Source organism: Sinohyriopsis cumingii, chromosome 4 (assembly GCF_028554795.1).
Source record: "Sinohyriopsis cumingii isolate HCF-2022 chromosome 4, ASM2855479v2, whole genome shotgun sequence".
Taxonomy (NCBI): domain Eukaryota; kingdom Metazoa; phylum Mollusca; class Bivalvia; order Unionida; family Unionidae; genus Sinohyriopsis; species Sinohyriopsis cumingii.
Genome location: NC_142964.1, coordinates 121,179,620 through 121,202,064, shown reverse-complemented (window position 1 = coordinate 121,202,064; position 22,445 = coordinate 121,179,620). Strand labels below are relative to the sequence as shown.

General features: G+C 37.1%; 3 non-coding genes across 3 annotated transcripts; all 3 read left to right on the top strand.

Annotated features, from left to right (window-relative positions):
• The first annotated feature begins 968 nt into the window (after positions 1-968).
• Positions 969-1,050, top strand: Trnas-cga (transfer RNA serine (anticodon CGA)). The gene has a single exon. It is a non-coding gene; the product is annotated as a tRNA-Ser (tRNA).
• A 1,830-nt stretch (positions 1,051-2,880) lies between these two features.
• Positions 2,881-2,962, top strand: Trnas-cga (transfer RNA serine (anticodon CGA)). The gene has a single exon. It is a non-coding gene; the product is annotated as a tRNA-Ser (tRNA).
• A 1,824-nt stretch (positions 2,963-4,786) lies between these two features.
• Trnas-cga (transfer RNA serine (anticodon CGA)) lies at positions 4,787-4,868 on the top strand. Its single transcript has one exon. It is a non-coding gene; the product is annotated as a tRNA-Ser (tRNA).
• The last annotated feature ends 17,577 nt before the right edge of the window (positions 4,869-22,445 follow it).

The following is a 22,445-nucleotide window of genomic DNA, read 5'->3' as shown; positions in this document are numbered from 1 at the left end:
TAAAGGGTGTTTTACTTGGATGAATTCAATCTGGATGTATCCATTGAAATGTGCCCGAAACCTGAATTAGACATCGGAGTTTTATCTCTGTATCAACATGACACTAGCTTGTGAATAAAAGTAGTCCCATTGATTATTTTTATTTTCCTTCAATGTCTACCACTTGCAATGCTTCACAGACAGTCTTTAACCTATCGTTTGGTTCGCTTCATCCCGTTGTTCTTATGTTCAATATTCTTCTGTTATATAAGGACTGTTACAGTCATCGACATTAGGCATGAAGATCAAACTATTTACATTTTGGATGAAGAAAATGGATCCTCGTTTCGTCCATTATTGATTCTTCTTACATGATTTGATTGTCTCATCCTTTGATGAAATAACTTCTGGGAGTTGTTGTGTATGTTTGTTTGTCCCCACCCACCATACCTCTTTCAATCAGACTGAGAGTAAATGCTTGATCTCTTTCAACACCTGGCAATATTAGTCATATTTCTGCTTAATTACTCAGACAAATGTATCCTTTTCAAAACCAAAACCAAAAGAGTGATGCCCAAAGACTATCTGGGAATTATGCATTTTCCCACTGGTTCCTTCTTTACAGGACAGAAATGACTTTGCTGTCTTATCACCTATAGTAGGAGGTGATTTTGACTTTACTCAACGTGTATGTATCATTTCATATTTCTTTGTGTACTTGTCCAAATTGTAACCTTGCAGGTGATCTAACTCATATTAATGAAGCAAAGGTCGCACTTAATTAACATACAAAATCACTTGGGTTAATTTGTTTGCAGAATTTTGATTGGTACTGATAGTGTTATATGTGAATTTATTTGTAGTGCAAAGTAATATATACGGTCAGTGTATCATCTGATAGAAAGGGAAGAATTGAGCATCAATTGAAAATATGTGCATCAAATGTACATGATACAAATATTTCAATATCGTGACAAAAGTAACATGTAGTCGTTGTGGCCGAGCGGTTAAGGCGATGGACTCGAAATCCATTGGGGTTTTCCCGGACAGGTTCGAATCCTGTCAACGACGCAATAATTACGTTTTATAAAACCACATCTGGTGTGATAACGAAGAATTAATTAGAATCATGTCATTCTTTCCTTTTATTTGTTAGAAAAAAGAAATATTAATTGTTTAAATCCCAAATATATGTTAGTACCATAAATATAAAAGACATATTATTTATTTTGTTTATGATCGGGTCTATTACATCCCAGTGGGGAGAAAAGTCATCAGTACTTCAGCAAAAATGTCGATATAAATTTCAGTATAGTTGTCATTTTTCCTAAAATGTCCTAAGTCATCTTGAAAAAATAATTAAAATTTCTCGTGTCAAACGTCGTTTATAACACTTATGGTCCAGAAAGAAGCTTTTTATTGTGTGTGTGTGTGTATATATATATATATATATATATATATATATATATATATATATATATATATATATATATATATATATATAGTTCGGAAATCGAAGTCAAACTACAGGCTGCTCAAATCCACATCAGGCGTTACATAATGCAGATTTAGGTATGTGCAAGTTGTTTGGAGGAATCAGGTAGAACAAGCAACGTATGCCCTGATCTCCCGCGCATAATGCGATGGCAGATTGGGGTCCATGTTCTTTGCAGTTGGATTCTACTTAAGATGGAGCCTTAGACTCTATTAACACAACCCATTTTAGGGAATATTAGTCTTGTATTACTGTTCTTCATTTTTAAATGTATGCCCTGATCTCTTGCGCATTATGCAATGGCAGATCAGGGTCCATGTATTTTTACAGTTGGACTCGACTTAAGGTGGAGCCTTAGACTCTTTAAAAACAACCCATTTTAGTGAATATCAACCTGTCATTACGGTTCTTCATTTTTAAAACGTGTGGTAATTAGCACAGTTTTAAAGGGTGTGGTACTTGGATCAATTCAGTCTGGATGTATCCAAGACATGTAGGCCAAACCTGAATTAGACATCGGACTTTCATCTCCGTATCAACATGACACTAGCTTGTGAATAAAAGTAGTCCCATTGATTATTTTTATTTTCCTTCAATGTCTACCACTTGCAATGCTTCACAGACAGAATCTTTAACCTATCGTTTGGTTCGCTTCATCTCATTGTTCTTATGTTCAATATTCTTCTGTTATATAAGAACTATTACAGACATCGACATTAGGCATGAAGATCAAACTATTTACATTTTGGATAAAGAAAATGAATCCTCGTTTCGTCTATTATAGAATCTTGTTACATGATTTGAATGTCTCCCGTTTGATAAAATAACTTTTTGGAGATTTTGTGTTTGTTTGTTTGTGCCCCACAACATCCCTTACAATCAGACTGACAGTGAACGCTTGATCTCGTTGAACACCTGGCAATATTAGTCATATTTCTGCTTAATTACTCAGACAAATGTATCCCTTTTTTTAAAAAAAAAAGGGTGATTCCCAAAGACTATCTGGGAATTATACATTTTCCAACTGGTTCCTTCTTTACAGGACAGAAATGACTTTGCTGTCTTATCACCTATAGTAGGAGGTGATTTTGACTTTACTCAACGTGTATGTATCATTTCATATTTCTTTGTGTACTTGTCCAAATTGTAACCTTGCAGGTGATCTAACTCATATTAATGAAGCAAAGGTCGCACTTAATTAACATACAAAATCACTTGGGTTAATTTGTTTGCAGAATTTTGATTGGTACTGATAGTGTTATATGTGAATTTATTTGTAGTGCAAAGTAATATATACGGTCAGTGTATCATCTGATAGAAAGGGAAGAATTGAGCATCAATTGAAAATATGTGCATCAAATGTACATGATACAAATATTTCAATATCGTGACAAAAGTAACATGTAGTCGTTGTGGCCGAGCGGTTAAGGCGATGGACTCGAAATCCATTGGGGTTTTCCCGGACAGGTTCGAATCCTGTCAACGACGCAATAATTACGTTTTATAAAACCACATCTGGTGTGATAACGAAGAATTAATTAGAATCATGTCATTCTTTCCTTTTATTTGTTAGAAAAAAGAAATATTAATTGTTTAAATCCCAAATATATGTTAGTACCATAAATATAAAAGACGTATTATTTATTTTGTTTATGATCGGGTCTATTACATCCCAGTGGGGAGAAAAGTCATCAGCACTTCAGCAAAAATGTCGATATAAATTTCAGTATAGTTGTCATTTTTCCTAAAATGTCCTAAGTCATCTTGAAAAAATAATTAAAATTTCTCGTGTCAAACGTCGTTTATAACACTTATGGTCCAGAAAGAAGCTTTTTATTGTGTGTGTATATATATATATATATATATATATATATATATATATATATATATATATATATATATATATATATATATAGTTCGGAAATCGAAGTCAAACTACAGGCTGCTCAAATCCACATCAGGCGTTACATAATGCAGATTTAGGTATGTGCAAGTTGTTTGGAGGAATCAGGTAGAACAAGCAACGTATGCCCTGATCTCCCGCGCATAATGCGATGGCAGATTGGGGTCCATGTTCTTTGCAGTTGGATTCTACTTAAGATGGAGCCTTAGACTCTATTAACACAACCCATTTTAGGGAATATTAGTCTTGTATTACTGTTCTTCATTTTTAAATGTATGCCCTGATCTCTTGCGCATTATGCAATGGCAGATCAGGGTCCATGTATTTTTACAGTTGGACTCGACTTAAGGTGGAGCCTTAGACTCTTTAAAAACAACCCATTTTAGTGAATATCAACCTGTCATTACGGTTCTTCATTTTTAAAACGTGTGGTAATTAGCACAGTTTTAAAGGGTGTGGTACTTGGATCAATTCAGTCTGGATGTATCCAAGACATGTAGGCCAAACCTGAATTAGACATCGGACTTTCATCTCCGTATCAACATGACACTAGCTTGTGAATAAAAGTAGTCCCATTGATTATTTTTATTTTCCTTCAATGTCTACCACTTGCAATGCTTCACAGACAGAATCTTTAACCTATCGTTTGGTTCGCTTCATCCCGTTGTTCTTATGTTCAATATTCTTCTATTATATAAGGACTGTTACAGTCATCGACATTAGGCATGAAGATCAAACTATTTACATTTTGGATGAAGAAAATGGATCCTCGTTTCGTCCATTATAGTTTCTTGTTACATGATTTGATTGTCTCCTGTTTGACGAAATAACTTTTTGGAGTTTTTGTGTTTGTTTGTTTGTCCCCCACCATACCCCTTAGAATCAGATTGACAGTGAACGCTTGATCTCGTTGAACACATGGCAATATTAGTCATATTTCTGCCTAATTACTCAGACAAATGTATCCTTTTTTTATTAAAAAAAGGGTGATTCCCAAAGACTATCTGGGAATTATGCATTTTCCCACTGGTTCCTTCTTTACAGGACAGAAATGACTTTGCTGTCTTATCACCTATAGTAGGAGGTGATTTTGACTTTACTCAACGTGTATGTATCATTTCATATCTCTTTGTGTACTTGTCCAAATTGTAACCTTGCAGGTAATCTAGCTCAAATCAATGAAACAAAAGTCGCATTTAATTAACTTAAAAAATTTCTTAGGTTAATCTGTTCGCAGAATTTTGATTGGGATTGATAGTGTTATATGTGAATTTTATTTGTAGTGTAAAGTAATATATACAAAGTGTGTATAGCCTGACAGACGGGGAAAAATAGAGCATTGATTGAAAAAAGGTGGATCAAATGTTTATGATATAAATACTTCAATAAAGTAGTAAAAACGATATGTAGTCGTTGTGGCCGAGCGGTTAAGGCGATGGACTCGAAATCCATTGGGGTTTCCCCGCACAGGTTCGAATCCTGTCAACGACGAAATAATTACGTTTTATAAAAACACACAGTTGGCGCGATAACGAAGAATTCATTTGCATCCTAACATTCTTTCTTATTATCTACTAGAAGAAAACAAATAGTCGTTGTTTAAATCCCAAATGTATGTTAGTACCATTAATATAACAGGTGTATTATTTATTTTGCTTAGGATCGGGTCTATTACATCATATTTGGGAGAAAAGTTTGACTATGGCTTGATTTCACTGACTTCACAATACTATACCCAATTACCAACAATGCAACGGAGTCATTTTAATTTCCGAACAAACGTTTGTGAAAACGACGTATATTCAAGATTTAAATCTGATTTAATCGTCGATAAGGATATTTACTTCATCGAAATGATTATTGAAATAAGTGACCCTATAGCACGAAAGAAAACAAAAGCTGGAAATTCCCGGGTTTATATTGAAACACGGAATAGTGAAGTTGAACAGCAATCGTGCAGATTGCAATCAGATAGAAAAGCAATTATTACTGACAAACCGAGTATGTTTGGACAATGGTCTTTGGGATACAAAATGATGGAAGGAAGTTGATACTGTATCAGATCGAGAACTGTACCAAGATACTGTTTCGTCTTTAGTGTATTAAAATGCAACATGTGTCTCACGGAAAATGACTTTCTGTTGAATGTCAAACAGAGTATTTTAAAATGGTTTTATGTATATTAAATGACATGTTAACGATTTGCTTTTGAGTTTGAACGTGAACTAACTGATGAAATTTTGCCCATGAAAAATGAAAATCATTACATGTTTCTAATTGTTTGTTCATCCTTTTGCTTTTGCGTCAGTTTATTGATGGAACGATTTGTTTATGAAAGAATAACATAGATGTTTAAATTTTCAATGTTGTTTTATTTTAAGGAAAAAAGCGGGAATGTCACGAATTCGGTTTCGTGCTGTTGACATGCACAAAACAATGTGATGTCTTAAAATATCCTTACGTACAAAACGGGGCGTGCCTTTATAAGTTTCTTTGAAAAACAGTGGTGCCAGGTAGCTAGGGATTTAAAATGGCGGACATGGTAGTGCGCACATTTGATGAAGTCACATGGAAACAAACGATTAGCTCGCTTCCAGTCTAACTGAAAAAGGCCTTGAAAATAGCGCTAAACCCAAGTTAAAAAAAAAAAAAAAAAAAAAAAAAAAAAGACAACGAAAGATTTTACCGCTGACTTTCTGGACTGTCGTATCGTGGTTGGAGATATATCTTTAAAGATGTTGACTTACCAAATAACTAACCCGCAAAAACATTATCATAGTAGTTACCAATATTAGGTCGGAATATGTTTCCACTAATAGCAACTAGACTATATCCGTGTGTAAAACTGTGAAATTTGTAAGTTGGTATTGTGATACATAACTGAGTTAATCTTGCCGCAGATAGTGTGACACGAAACAAATTAAATTGACTAAAGGGTTAGGTCCCGTAATTAGTCGCTAAATTGAACTGGTTTTAACATCCCTGGTACGGGCCGCGATTGATTTTTAAATGGGATAACAATCAGACAGATGGAGAGACAAGTCGAACTTTAGTTTAAATAAAGTAGAAACGACAAAGTGGAGACCATCCAGAATCAATGTTTTGATAATTTGAACTAAGTGTCTTAAAGTGAATATTCCAAGAGTCGGTTTATTCAATATTTAATAGAGATTTATTCTTACGACGATGGGTATATGTTAATTTTGTTAATTTTTGGCGGTTTGATAAATTTAAACCTGACTGACTATGCTAAATAAGGTGTCGGATACCAGATTCCTTTGTATGAGTGAACTCCTGTCTCAGCACTTAACCCACGAAGCCATCTAACATTTTTCAAATTGCTTGATTACTTGCAAACGAAACTTATAAATCTCAAAACAACCCTTTCTTAATCACCAGCCAAACTGCTAAGTTGAAATAAATGGCATTATATTTGTATTGTTTCTATTTAATTTCCATGTATTGTTAACCTCCATAAAGGAATACGCCTGCACCCAGTTATAGTCCAGTACCGATAGTTATGGACCGACCATTTTAAGGTTTAGACGAGATATGGTTTTCTTCCTTAATCTCAGAATGAAGAACTTCCAACATAATATGACGGACAAATCAGAGCAAAGCACTTTTTTCAATCTATTTTAGGGTCTCATTTTTTTCTTCTTCTCCAAAACACATAGAGCCCTTGGAAAAGTAAACGGTCGGTTCATGACATTGCTGATTTGTTGCTTCAGCAACGTGATATGATGATGATGGTTCTGACGTTTGTAATAATGATGATAGCAAAATTACATGTAATTATGTTTTGCTCATTATTTTGTTGATTCATCCGTCATGTTCGTTGTCCGATACGATGATCGAAGATAGAGTTATCGTGCAGTATCTTGGACAGAATCTCATTGTGTCTTTTAGTCTTCGTGTTCAGCCACCGACTAACGAAAGCCCCGGATATCGACAGCAGGCCGCAGCCCAGCTGTTCAGACTCAGAACATTTAGTGTTCTCAACTTCTGGTATTTTTCAGGCGTAAACCTTGTGCATCAGCTGCAATAACAAGTTAATGGTATAGCGGCATTACATTTTAAGCGTGCTAAAATGTTTCAATGATCAGACGAGGTATGGTTTAGTTCCTATATCGACCGATCGCTGTGGTGTACGATGAGTGAAAGAATATATCATTTCCTTTAATATATTAGGATCCGGAAATCACCCGGTCTTTAATGCGCCTGCCAATACGCTTGTCAAGCGATTATTTGTTATTTTGGCTAATTACTGTGGCGCGGCATTTTTCGAATATAACTCTGTTTTTTTTCCACCCGTGTTACAGGACCCTAAATACGCTCAAGGAAAAAACGTTATTGGCGAGATCGTATTGTCAACTACAACATCGGCATTGCAGTAACAATAGCGCCCTCAACCTCATTAAGGCTGTACTTGTAGCTTTTGCTACTTCAGCGAAAGCGCAGTAACACCCACCTGGCCCCGGTTTGGTTTAAGGTCTTTGTGGTACCCCCACAACTCAGTTTCCATCTGCTTTCCATCTTTCTTCCACCACAATATAAAACATCTGAAACGGCACGTGTCAGTCCCAAGTTGGCGTAAATACTCTTCCACCATGAACTTGTACGAGCTTCTCTAATACTCCGTCGTCGGTGACATGATTAGCATGTAGCACTAATGATTCATGTTCCTTGCTTACACCTGGTTTCTCTTCCATAGCTTGCTTTTGGGCGTGTTTTACCCTACGTGAGTTCTAATCGCTGCTGCCATTGAGCAGCAAGTCAGCAGTGGTCACAGTTGTTGAGAATACCGTTAGCTGTGCGTTAATGGTGAGCCCAAGCATCTGATTGTATGTTTGGCGGCAAAACAGACGCAAAGCTAGTTCGTAGAGCTTTTGTATGAGGCGTTAGCCAAACGACAGTACTGCCATTATGTGCTAATAAGAACCCGTTTACATGGATTAAAAGTGATACAAACGTTTTCATCACCCCGACTCCTGTGAAGGTTAAGTATAATTCGGTGCTCAGTAAGGGGGTAGTTTTGTTGAGTGTAAATGATTTGAGGTCTAACGTTGAATTCCAGTGATGCAAATATGACCCCTTTATCTCTGTAACCTCAGCAACTGACGTAGTTCTCTTAGTCATACAGTACACGAACCTTTTGTCAGCCCTCTTGCTGCGCTGGCCGTGCTGATAACGACAACCTCGTGGCCGTGCGCTGTATCTGCAAGAAGGAAACGATGGCCCAGAAATGTTAGCAGCCGATTGCCAAATACTTCAGAACCACGTAAACGAATAGCCGCCTTCACGTAATCTACGCCAATGTGGTTTCCCTCAGGAAGCAGTACTCAGATCTCTGTAAGACTCACCCCAACTTAATTAATTTTAATTAAGGTACTACTTGTTCCATAATGAATATTTTCGGTTGCATTAAATCTGATAAAGGTTAGGATTAATTGTTGAATGATGGGGTATTTATTACTACGATTGTCGTAGGCTTATGAACGAAAACACTTTTGTTGCTTTCATTGTCGTAAACAATGGTTATGATCCAATAATTCCTACTAACGGTTCTTAAATCGTGATATTGTGGTCCCTACACATTGTGAACCTGGCCGCCCCTTCGTCATATTGTATCCCACAGTATCTCCAGGAACGTTGACATGAAGTATCTTTCCAAACGTACTGTCGCTGTAACGAATAAACCACGTACTCTACTCTATAAAGATCAGCTCAGACCTCAAACAAAACTATTTCATGGTTCCAGGCAATGATAGTACTTCTAACCCTGCCACAAGCTAAACGACATCTGCGAAAGTAGCAATTATTTGTGTGTGGTCATGTTTGAGAACAAAACGTAATCGATAATTCGCAGCGTTAGTACGGTTACTGGAAGGGTGTGGCAGCGGTAAAAAAAAAAAGGCTGGTAGAAGCCGTTAAAGTCTCACAAGATGTTCCTATGGCGTGGCGCAAAAAACATACCATGTTGCAAAATGTCCTTCCAACAGAATCTCTCAATTTAATCCTTTAGTATCTAACGAGGTATATCAAGCCGACCTCTTGTTTCTGCCGCATCATAAGGTTGGAAGGAACACACACTCCAAACGTGACCGCTAACATGGTCCAAATCGCTGCAGGTTGAACCAGGTTGTTTATGGGTGCCGTGCCACAGTTCTTGGCCAAGCACTGCGTGCACGTCAGGCAGGGAGCGGCTGGCATACAGAGCCAAGCGACAGTTTGGGAACAAATATGCCCAGGAAATGTTACAACTAAAAATGAAACTGCAAAGCGAAGAAATGAATAGGTTTTGGCAGCCAACTATCGTCATGTCGACTCTTGATTGTAAGGTTATGCTGCTCAGAGGTTACAAACTGGCATGTTGATGCCATTCACAGAACTATCGTCCCCACTTCGTGATATGCGCCTAAATCGTCTATGACGCGGCGGATTGATCTGGAAGAAAAGCGCATTTAGCAATCGGCCGGGTTGCGGCCGTCAGCAAAGATGTGTCGCGACAAACCTCAAACACTATAATGTTAAAAGATGCCAAGACTTGTCTCACAGAGACGAAAATGACCATGATTTATGCCTTGTGATGTCCATATTTTAATAAAAATGTATGAAATGCTTACGAATCTTAGTACAAAAACTGAGCCTAATGGTATTATTCAATCTTCTTACTCGGTAATAAATTTACAGTATTGTGCTTTTGTACCATTAATCTTAATGGTACTTTTGTTTCACTCTGAGAGATTAGATATACAGTAATTGCAACAATGACTAGATTGTACCAACATAACTTAACTATTTTTCCTGTAGTCTTGAGAACTAAACTTGATCAAAAGCCATTTTCTGTGACCATTAATGTTTAAGAAACAACAGAGGGGGCAAAACTAAAGCACACACAAAAAATAATCTGGATGAAAAGGGTCACAATACAAACAAATTGGACAAGAGAAGAATTGGAGCAGTCAGGAGCTGATGTGTGAATGGCATATTATAAAGATCATTATGCAGATATATTTAGTGGAAAATAATAAGAATGAATATTTTGGTATTGTGAATGTCTCAGTGAGTGTTAATTTCATATTACGTCGGACACATATTAAAGCTGGATGCGTTGAAACCAATCTATTGGAAACCATGGAGACATAACATCCACACAAATGTGGAAGCACCGCCTGGACACGTTCCACAGGAAATACCTGAAGGCGTTAGGAGCAATATCACTGTGGATCCCAAGAAGACCAAAACTTCAAACCGATTCAAACCCACTATGACATGGATAGGCTTGTGCTTTTTTTATATATATAAAGTAGACTTGCCATCATAAACTAGGATCATCGTCTTAATCGTAAACCTAACCAAATCCGTATTCTAAAACTGTATCTTGACCCTGAGGAATAATAATAACGACGTCATTACAATACGATACCAAAATTGTAACAAACCAGTTATAAATGTAAATACCGGCTTCTCTGTCTTCTCTGTAAATACCGGCTTCTCTGTCTTCAATTTTTGTAATACTTCAGTAAGAAATATACAATCAGCGGTTTCATATAGAAAAACTATCGCTTCATGAAACCAATCAGGCCATAATACAATTATTGTAAACTTTATTATAGTTGGCTACACTGATAATCGAGAGCTGGCATATTCTGTATGTGGCATATATAATTTCAACCAAGAGACAGACAGACACAGACATATATGTACACATGCAAGTGTACGTACGTGCTTGCAGACATATATCGATATGTACATAAACACATGACAACTAAGAGAAAATTTATTTTTTATTACATTACAGTGGAATGGTGTTATCTGAAATAGATACACAGTGTAGGAGCTTTTGGTTTCTATTTTCTGAAATAAACATTAGAGTGATTTGACCATCCATTGCAAGTAAGGTTCCATAGGCTTTTCATTTGACGATTTAAAAAAAACAAACTGCTGCAGTTCTTTTTTAACGACATCATCAACTAACCATCCAATACAATGAGAGTGTTATCAGACTGTACCTATAATTATAACGAGTTCTCAAGCATCAAAGAAAACTGTCTGTACAGAGGGAAAAATGCCAACAAGGTCATTAATAGCGTGCATTCTTGAAATATTTCGTAAACCTAAAACTGATTGAACATGACATAAACCTTGAGTACATTAATCATAAGAGTTATACATCTCTCTGCTTATAATTTCACAATGTGTTGCAAGTCTGCCTATCTTAACTTCTTTCTTTTATAATTGATGAAATTTTCTTAGTTCAGTATCTGTAAACAATTATATCATATTCTTTGTATTTAGTTTCGAACAGATGGAGACGCTGCAACGGAGATTACTTGAACAGCCGTCACTCACCTAAAGATGGGCTCCTCTATAACAGCAGAGTTATAGCCTACAGATAGGAAGCTTATATTATCCAATCATAAATACATTCAAATACATTTATACTATGGATACTATTAGTTGTTGTCGTTGTAGGGTTTAACGCCATTTTTCAGCACACGATAGGCTATACATGACGGCCAGTATTAATGGTGGAGGAAGAACCCGGAAAATCCCCGGAAAGAACCACCGACCCTCGAGAAGCTACTGGCAAGTTTTCTCACATACCCACATTGGCCTAATCCGAGACTCGAACCCACGCAGACAGAGGTGAAAATGGCAGTGATCCGTAACGGAGAGCGCTTTAGATCACTCGGCCACTCGGAGCCTCTCCCCCCCCCCCCCATAATATTAGTAGAATGTAATACAGTTTGTTTTGTAAAAATGATATTAATATAATTAAATACAGTTTTTTATTGTGGCGAATATTAGTATGATGTAATATAGTTTGTGTTACGGACAATATATTGGTATGATGTAATAAATTTTCCATTATGGATAACATATTAATATGACTTGATACAGCTTGTGTTGCGAATATTAGCATACATTGGTAATACATTTTGCGTTGTGGTTAATTAATTAATATTATATTATTAATATATTAGTATGAAGGCCGTTATATTAAACTGTATGAAGTTTGAATCTTTCAAAACACATTACTATCATCACAAAAACTTAAAGTCTCTTTGTAAAACAATTCTTATAAAAATATTCTTTGTATTTAGTTTCGAACATTTAATAGAGTTTGCGAAGCAAGATTTCCCATAAATGAATCGTAATATGTTATGTGTAATCACAGAGTTGCAATTTCACGGCATTGTAAATCGTAATATGGTCTACATAATCACATCTTTGCAATTTCTGAACAATCGCCGCTTTGCTATATTTTCCGACATTGTAAATCGTAATGTGTTCTGTATAATTACATCTTTATTATTTCATGGCATTGTCTTATTTTCATTCAACTGTACCTCAAATGATATTCTGTATAACACACTACTGTCAATTTCAACAATCCACCCATGATTAAACTGCTATTTCTCTTCTTCTTCTGTCCACCAGTGACACCTTATACGATACGACTACATCTTTCTGTGTATACAATTTTCCAATTAATCCAAGATGAATACATGATGTATAAATTAGTGTCATAATTTTGTTCAAAGAGATATATGGAAGCTCACTTTGCAAGATCTACGTACGAATATAATTGGTGGAAACAAAATATTGTTAATTTACCTTGAAGAAGTTTTGGCCTCAGAATATATTCTGCATTTGTTAGAGACGGGGCAATACTTGTGCCTTTTGCAAGAAACTTGGCATGTAGGGGAGTATCATTATTTTAGCAAAATTCTAATATTCTGAGTACAATTCTTCATTCTAATCGTTTAGTCCAGTAACGGTATACCTGGTTATCACAAGAGATTGACCGGTGAAATGACACCTCGTGCCAGTAAAAAGTAAGTTGGTAATGTGATTGGTGTAAGTCAGCTTCACTGTGTAGATACAGTTTCCTTTTAGAAAGGAAGTGGTCATGCAGTTAGAATGAATGGTTTATTTGTTTGTTAGTGCCATATGGATGAGGGAAAAATAGAAAGATAAAATGATCACAAAATTTAACTACAATATTTAGGCATTTATACCACAAACACATCAGAATTTCACAAGGTTTGCATTTTAGTCTAATTGTTTGGAGAAACAAAAAATATCTGCTGAGTTTAGTGGCTAATAGGTACACAACAGTCTATCGTAAAAGTGTGCCTCAGCTGTACTAGCAATCTACTAGCAGCATATGTACAGGTAGATATAGTTGATTATACACAGAAGGTATTCGTTTGATGTCTACAGCTTGTACAGGTCATATTGCTCTAGCTTCTTATTTTGGGTCTCAGAAGTATTAGACTGTATTAAATATACAGATAATGGTGATTGATGATGTGTGCCTTTTTGAGGCTGAGAGGGCGCTCTGGGCTTCTGGAGCTGTAATGGGGTCATGTCTTTGTTTGTAACCTTCCTGGTGTTGTTTGTACCGGAAACTGTGGGATAAGAGCTGCCGTAAAGACGGTCTAAAGGAATGGTACAAATCGAAAGATTTACATGCATGAAAAGAAATCAAAGGTGACCTGGTGTCAAGATCCTGAATATTGGTATATGATATTAACTCAACTATCAATGTTTTGTTCACAAATTCTCACTATTGCAAACATTTTCTGGTTCATGTGAATGCTTTTCAAAAAGACAAATTCTAAGAATTTAGGCATACACATATACACATAACAAAACTCATATACTAAACACATTCACCGAATATTCATTGAACACTCAGGGATTTACTTAAATACTTATACCTCGCAAAGAGGTATGCTTGCTTATAAATTGAGTCCAACTGTAAACAAACAAATACCCACATCTGTTTCTTCTGTTGATTACTCCAGGCAAACATCATAGACAGATTTTCCGGTGCATAATGCGATGGCAGCTCTCGGTCTTTGAAATTTGCAGCTGGACTCAACCTGTAAGCGAGTACAGACGGTAATCTTTTTGGACCCACGGTAAGATCTTTTATTTCCAGAAGATCCACATTGTAGAATAGTTTGCAGTTTTTAAAGAGAAATTACTAACATAATCTTAATTAAATTAATATTACTAGCGTGGAATAAAGGTTTGGAAGAAATTTGCACAACTATAAAAGAAAAACGCCATTCTCAGTCGATACACATGAATATAGTTCGGAACTGAAGACTGTAGTTCCTGATAGAACAAGTAAAGTATTTTCATGATATGGGGATGAGTTGTTGACGTGTTTTAAGAAAAAGCTAATTCTAGAGAAATAACCACTGTTGCAGGAAAGACGTCTAGTAATAGGAGGAAACTGACAGCAATAGCAATGGTAGTAGTAGCAGAGGTAGTAGTAGTAGTGGTAGCATAAACAGTAATAATAGTAAGTGATAACAAAACCAGAGCATCATCAATAGACTATGATAGTGGCTAAATGTGAATGTGTAACTGTTCACTGAAGGTTGTGTGCGTCACCTGTGACTGGGGAACTATTAACTACTCGTTGCAATCGCCTGTGAATGCGGAACTGTTCACTAAGGGATCTGTGCAGTCGCCTGTGTTTCTTAGTTGATAATTTCTAATTAGTGTATGGTTGATTGTGATTCACAGCATCCAAATGTTAGGAGCCGTAGTCATAAAGTGACACTCATGTACTTACAAACAAATTATAATCATGAAGTCTTTCACATAACAGCTTACTCGATCGTATCTTTCTGGTCTTCTTTGGGTTTTTTCTCTATATTTTCTGGTGCCTTCTGTCTTTGTTGACTGAAAAATTTGTTATAACATGTATTTAGTACGTTCCGATCTTACCTTGCTTATTCACTGGAAACGAGACTTATACATTTAATTCCTGTGTGTTCTTTTACCCTCCTTCGCAATCAAATACTAAAAGTTCAGTGGTCATCTTCACAGTCAAATAACACTATCAAAGTGCAAGAATTGAACTAAATTCCTCTATAATACCAGCATTTTTCATTTCTAAGCGATCATAACTCTCTTACATCCGACGCAGGGAATGAAAGTTTAACAAACATCTTTGTAAACCCTCAAACATCAGCATTATCATCTAAAGAAACCCTCTCTTGCTTTCGAATGTCAAAGGCTTTTACGTCATTTTCCCCTTTGTCCTATCGAGTTTGATATACTGGGTATTTCCCTAAAAATAAACAAAGAAAATTTCAATGAATTTAGAATGAGGTTTATCTTCTTTTTGTTTCCCTGTATGTATTTAAAAATCGTGGTTTCTTGACTTTTACTCCCTTACCTCAGGCAGAAAATCCTACTGGGTTGATTTCTGTGACTGATTTCTGTGACTTATTTCTCATTTTAAATTCCATGCTTTGAATCATTAGTGACTTTTGCGCTAAGGTCGAGCGAGTTTCCCGCTATTGTTGTTTTGTTCCCTTGAGTGTAGAGTGAATTTTGTGTTAATAATTATTGGTTTACAGTTAATGAAACGTGAATTCTCGTATGTATCGACAATAATGTGGATAAGGGGAATTATGGTTATAACGAAATTATTTTAATGGATTACAAGAGGTTCGATCGAAACATTTTTCTAACTGCGATGCATTATGTTCGAAACTATTTTGATAGGCTCTTAGTAGTGAAGGGGGATACTATACGTACAATGGGAATTAGCATTACAGACCCCCCTTGGGAACATATACGCACAAGGGAAATTTAACATGGCGAAAAATCGTGGGTCAATATACGTACAAGGGAATTTAACATGGGAATAAATCGTGGGTTAATATACGTACAAGGGGAATTTAACATGGGAATAAATCGTGGGTCAATATACGTACAAGGGGAATTTAACATGGGAATAAATCATGGGTCACTTTTACGTACAAGGGAAATTTAACATGGGGAATAGATCGTGGGACTGTCTAGGGACAATGGGAAATTTAACATTACGGAAACCCCTGGGGGATATAGCCTCAAGGGAATTTAACATATGGAAATTGAACATGGTGGATCTGTATAGCGTCAAGGGGAATTGAACATGGTGGGACTATCTAGGGACAATGATGGTAGAGGATCAAACACAACAGAGACAGAAACATACATACACTAGTACAAGCGTGGGATTTATATATAAAGCATTACCAAGACCTGAAATCTTGCTGGGGTGTTCAAAAATTTGCATAATTGTAATGATGCTATAAATAGCTATAATCAAGGAAATGCTCAACGACAAAATGGATGTGACTAAAAGTAACGTTAAAATGGTTTAGACTAAAATGGATAAAATTAGTAACTACTTACAATATCAACTTCTGTGACGATCGTGGATAAATACCTATGTATCTATAATCAGCTGAAATTCCTATGAAATCCCACTATCTATTTATAGCTCCAACTTGTGGGTTTTTCCTTTGGAAAATCCCACTATCTTTTTATAGCCTCAGCTTGAGTGACGTTCCTGTTTATGAATTCTAGTATATATGTATAGCTACAAAATGTGGAAATCCCCAAGTCGATATTTATAGTCTCAAAATTTCCAGCGTCAGTGACGTCACTGTACTGAACACTAGGGGATAAATGGCAACAGTGTTGCAAGTGGCTGACCTGAATACGCGCTACTGTAGGTAGGTAGGTAGAGTGTATCTGATAGGGATAAAGTGAGTTTTATAGGGACAAACAGAGACCAATACACACACACACACACAACATACGCGCGCAGACACACTCACACACACACACGCACGCACGCACACACACACACACACACACACACACAGACAGGGAAGAGGAAAAAACAAACCCCAAATATACTGTCAACACAGAAGGGAGATAATGCAAACCCCAAATAAACTATCCACACAAACGTACGCGAACGCATACAAACCCCAAATATACTATCAACACAGAGTGAAGAAGAAAAAGTTTTTTGAAAGCACCTAAGCCCTCACCTGCAATGACCAACTCTGCCAAACACCTACACCCCACCCCTCCCCACCCCCACTCCCAACACTACAAAACCCATTTAACCCGTTATTTTATGGCATCAGTGTGTGATTTAGGAAACATCAAGACACAAAATGATGGATGAATAGACTGACTATTGTTTACCGACTTGCATGCCTAAAGAGCGTGCGTGAAGGAAAACATCCTTCCATTTCAATTCTAACTAAAACATGATCCAGAGGGACAGAGAGAGGTGAAAGAGCACAATTTCATAAAGTGTGAGTAAAAAACAAAACACGCCATCCTTATTATACAATGTCAAGACCAAGAGACACTTACGTTTTCTTTCTGGTCTATTCTCTTTTAGAAGGTAGTATGAAATTTCACATCAGGGCCAACGCATCGGCTCACATTGTCAATTTTTCCATTTCCATGTCTTTACTGGCACAAGTTCTTCATCATCTTCAATTTCTTCTTCTTCTGAATCCCTCTTCTCTGTTTCGTCTTGTTTTTGTTTCTTCTCTTTTCTCGTAGGGCACTCTGAATTCCAGTGTCCTTTCTCCTGACAACGATATTAGGTATCTTGACTTTTGTCTCTCTTTCTTAGACGAAGCAGGTATTCTGGAGACAAATACCCATTTACCTTTGCAGATATAGCAAACTTCATTAGCACTTACACACTTTCGTTTGACTCTCATCAAATCAACGACCAAAAGAGTAAGTTTTGTTGCCACTTTCGCCTGTGAATTATGCTTTCGTATGACTTTTAGCAAATATTTGACCAGCAGGTCGATCTGTGCTGACTCTTCCATCTTCTTGATCGTTTGAGAGCGGAATGAATACTCTGACGCTAAGACACTCTCCTTATATACAGAGACCTGCCGCGTATGTAACTTAGTCAAATGTAATTTTGCAATAAGATGAAACGATTTCATTGAGGAAGTAAAAGGCAATGATGTACCGTATCACCTCACACAAAACCTGAAGTGTTAGTTCAAATCCGTGTCAGCGATTTCGAAGACGACATAACTGGGCTTTAATCAATGCTCTCCAATTATGCCACAAAACCACGAGTCCTGATTCAGGACTCGTCTTCGAAATCGCTGACACGGATTTGAACTAACACTTCAGGTTTTGTGTGAGGTGATACGGTACATCATTGCCTTTTACTTCCTCAATGAAATCATTTCATCTTATTGCAAAATTACATTTGACTAAGTTACATACGCGGCAGGTCTCTGTATATAAGGAGAGTGTCTTAGCGTCAGAGTATTCATTCCGCTCTCAAACGATCAAGAAGATGGAAGAGTCAGCACAGATCGACCTGCTGGTCAAATATTTGCTAAAAGTCATACGAAAGCATAATTCACAGGCGAAAGTGGCAACAAAACTTACTCTTTTGGTCGTTGATTTGATGAGAGTCAAACGAAAGTGTGTAAGTGCTAATGAAGTTTGCTATATCTGCAAAGGTAAATGGGTATTTGTCTCCAGAATACCTGCTTCGTCTAAGAAAGAGAGACAAAAGTCAAGATACCTAATATCGTTGTCAGGAGAAAGGACACTGGAATTCAGAGTGCCCTACGAGAAAAGAGAAGAAACAAAAACAAGACGAAACAGAGAAGAGGGATTCAGAAGAAGAAGAAATTGAAGATGATGAAGAACTTGTGCCAGTAAAGACATGGAAATGGAAAAATTGACAATGTGAGCCGATGCGTTGGCCCTGATGTGAAATTTCATACTACCTTCTAAAAGAGAATAGACCAGAAAGAAAACGTAAGTGTCTCTTGGTCTTGACATTGTATAATAAGGATGGCGTGTTTTGTTTTTTACTCACACTTTATGAAATTGTGCTCTTTCACCTCTCTCTATCCCTCTGGATCATGTTTTAGTTAGAATTGAAATGGAAGGATGTTTTCCTTCACGCACGCTCTTTAGGCATGCAAGTCGGTAAACAATAGTCAGTCTATTCATCCATCATTTTGTGTCTTGATGTTTCCTAAATCACACACTGATGCCATAAAATAACGGGTTAAATGGGTTTTGTAGTGTTGGGAGTGGGGGTGGGGAGGGGTGGGGTGTAGGTGTTTGGCAGAGTTGGTCATTGCAGGTGAGGGCTTAGGTGCTTTCAAAAAACTTTTTCTTCTTCACTCTGTGTTGATAGTATATTTGGGGTTTGTATGCGTTCGCGTACGTTTGTGTGGATAGTTTATTTGGGGTTTGCATTATCTCCCTTCTGTGTTGACAGTATATTTGGGGTTTGTTTTTTCCTCTTCCCTGTCTGTGTGTGTGTGTGTGTGTGTGTGTGCGTGCGTGCGTGTGTGTGTGTGTGTGAGTGTGTCTGCGCGCGTATGTTGTGTGTGTGTGTGTATTGGTCTCTGTTTGTCCCTATAAAACTCACTTTATCCCTATCAGATACACTCTACCTACCTACCTACAGTAGCGCGTATTCAGGTCAGCCACTTGCAACACTGTTGCCATTTATCCCCTAGTGTTCAGTACAGTGACGTCACTGACGCTGGAAATTTTGAGACTATAAATATCGACTTGGGGATTTCCACATTTTGTAGCTATACATATATACTAGAATTCATAAACAGGAACGTCACTCAAGCTGAGGCTATAAAAAGATAGTGGGATTTTCCAAAGGAAAAACCCACAAGTTGGAGCTATAAATAGATAGTGGGATTTCATAGGAATTTCAGCTGATTATAGATACATAGGTATTTATCCACGATCGTCACAGAAGTTGATATTGTAAGTAGTTACTAATTTTATCCATTTTAGTCTAAACCATTGTAACTTAATTTTCGGGGATATGTTTATTTTCCTTTAAATTCTGGGACAATTTGGTCATTTTAACGTTACTTTTAGTCACATCCATTTTGTCGTTGAGCATTTCCTTGATTATAGCTATTTATAGCATCATTACAATTATGCAAATTTTTGAACACCCCAGCAAGATTTCAGGTCTTGGTAATGCTTTATATATAAATCCCACGCTTGTACTAGTGTATGTATGTTTCTGTCTCTGTTGTGTTTGACCCTCTACCATCATTGTCCCTAGATAGTCCCACCATGTTCAATTCCCCTTGACGCTATACAGATCCACCATGTTCAATTTCCATATGTTAAATTCCCTTGAGGCTATATCCCCCAGGGGTTTCCGTAATGTTAAATTTTCCATTGTCCCTAGACAGTCCCACGATCTATTCCCCATGTTAAATTTCCCTTGTACGTAAAAGTGACCCATGATTTATTCCCATGTTAAATTCCCCTTGTACGTATATTGACCCACGATTTATTCCCATGTTAAATTCCCCTTGTACGTATATTAACCCACGATTTATTCCCATGTTAAATTCCATTGTACGTATATTGACCCACGATTTTTCGCCATGTTAAATTTCCCTTGTACGTATATGTTCCCAAGGGGGGGTCTGTAATGCTAATTCCCATTGTACGTATAGTATCCCCCTTCACTACTGCTCTTCGTCGAAATAATATCCCTGAATTTTACTTGGACTTCTGAACCAAATGTTTCTACTATATTAATTTATTTCGGAAACGTGTTTTCCAGATGGAACCACCGTATTGGATGCAGTGTTTGCTTAAGGAACTCTCTTCCTGCTGAAAGGGCTACGTATATTAAAAACAGCCAGTTCTTCCGCTAAATACATAATGCAGTTACGTTTTCATAACTGTTTATTTACATAGCATTGAAGATAAGACGTTCGCGCTCGTTGTGTTTCTAACACTGTAAACGTATGTTATTTGCCATTTTTCAGAATCTACGACGAACTTATAATTCTCAGCTTAGAGAGTGCTATGGAATCTTACCATTTACAAAGTATAATAAAACAAAATTGTGTTAGAGTTATAATCTCAGGAACACAAATCTAGTACGATGGATGCTTGTATCGATGAAATTCTATGTAGCCCATATTTACTTAGAATGGGGGTGGGGGTAAGAATGTATAAAAATGCCACTAGAAAAATATTTATTTGTTTTATGCGATAAAACGGACCTGAAACGAATACAGAAGTGGAAACACTGTCTATAGTACTATGATTAAAAATAACAATATTTTTTTTTAATTTAAAAATTCATTGCCAAACAATAGATCTTTGAAAAAGACTAGGTAAGGAATACTTGTACACCATAATATTTCATGTAATATAGTTATAACATGACAGAGAAGCTTCGCAAACCTGCGTTGGGAAATAAGAACAGTCCATGTCCGATTGGGGATAGTAAGGGAGGTAACTCTGGAAGGTTATTTTGCTTTCTAAATGTTCGAGTCAATGTACTTGTTTTCCATAAGCAAAATTCTGTGATTTCTCCGCTGTTGTTATGAAACATGGCATAAACAGTCAACATAACAGTAATAGCGGTCTGCCTTTGCGTTTCACTCCCTCGTGGTGTCAGACCGCTCCGGTGGCCTAGTGGTTAGAGCGTCCGCCTCGGATGCGGGAGATCGTGGGTTCGGTCCCCGGCCGAGTCATACCAAAGACTTACAAAAATGGTACTGACAGCTGCCTCGTTTGGTGCTCAGCATTAAGAGGTTAATGTTAGGACTAGTCGGCCCGGTGTCAGGATAATGTGATTGGGTGGGACATCATGCCACATGTCTTCGGCATGATGCCCCAGTGCTAGACATCACTAAAAACTGCCACACTGCAGACATCGTAGCGATATGACTGAAAATTTGTTAAAGCTACGTTAAAAATCCAAATCACACACCCACACACCCTCGTGGTGACAAATATATACACAGAGTTACAGAGACATAAGCAGCTAACCTACCTACCTACTTGTTCATTAATGGATGTTTATTCTTGACAACGGTAATTTGTTTACTGTGTTAACAAGCGTTGAATGTTTTAGTAAATTCATTGATCTATGCCGCTATAAAACAAGTCATATTTGTTGTTCTTGTTGTTGTTGTTGTAGGGTTTAACGCCATTTTTCAGCACACGATAGGATGTACATGGCGGCCAGTATTAATAGTGGAGGAAGAAACCGGGAAATCCCCAGAAAGAACAACCGACCCTCGAGAAGCTACTGGCAAGCTTTCTCACATACCCACATTGGCCGAATCCGAGACTCGAACCTACGCAGACAGAGGTGAGATGGCAGTGATCCGTAACGGAGAGCGCTTTAGACCACTCGGCCACTCGGAGCCCCCATATTTGTATACTTTCGCTATA